This window comes from Penaeus monodon, chromosome 28 (assembly GCF_015228065.2).
Source record: "Penaeus monodon isolate SGIC_2016 chromosome 28, NSTDA_Pmon_1, whole genome shotgun sequence".
NCBI classification, from domain to species: Eukaryota; Metazoa; Arthropoda; class Malacostraca; order Decapoda; family Penaeidae; genus Penaeus; species Penaeus monodon.
In genome coordinates this window covers 38,183,822-38,184,649 of record NC_051413.1, presented here as the reverse complement: position 1 = coordinate 38,184,649, position 828 = coordinate 38,183,822, and positions in this window count along the sequence as shown.

The following is an 828-nucleotide window of genomic DNA, read 5'->3' as shown; positions in this document are numbered from 1 at the left end:
CTCTGGAGAATTCTGAAAAACTCTGAAAACATTTGAAGAAATATGAAAAAGGTAATGACCATTTAAGTCGCGCCTCTTACGTGAATTAGTTATAAGTGGTTATCAGTTAAGTTTTGAAGTGGTCCAGTTACGCCAAAAATAATTTCAAAAGTGTAAAAACGTAATCCAAACTGAAAGCATTTGGGGCATCCCAGGATGACCTACTCCGTATACAGACAATCCATTTATGCATATGGAGTGCCACTTTGGCATTCGTCCATAACTATCTCATATTAAATTAAATGAAAAAGACTTCAAAAAAGGCCTTTGTGCATCATAATTGGATCAAACTATACCTTTTCCACCGATGCATTAATCTGCTGAAAACCCCCGCCCTGGAAATCGGAGAGAGCTTTCGCTGAAACGTTTGCCTATGACACCGTAACATCCGCGATGCATCGTGATCTTCTGCCGGCCTTCTTCTTTAGAAAGCACCTCCTTGAAGATGTGAACGCCAAATTATGTAAACCAAAAGTGTAATATATAACTAGTAATTATGCGTCAACATAATATCTGTATTAGACACTTTCACTGCAATGTTGTAAAGTGACAATTTTACTCTTGTAATAATAACTTTACTAAATGAACCCTTTTATGATCATTATTACTATTATGATCAAATGTTATTTCCTTTTCATCTACATAAAATCTATTCCACATTTTCCTCACTTCATATCTAATTGATAGATAAAATGTGAGCAGTTGAGATGATGGCGATGATAATGATAGGAATTATAACAACACCAATAACATGGAAATTGCAGGAAAATGGTAATTACAATGGTGATG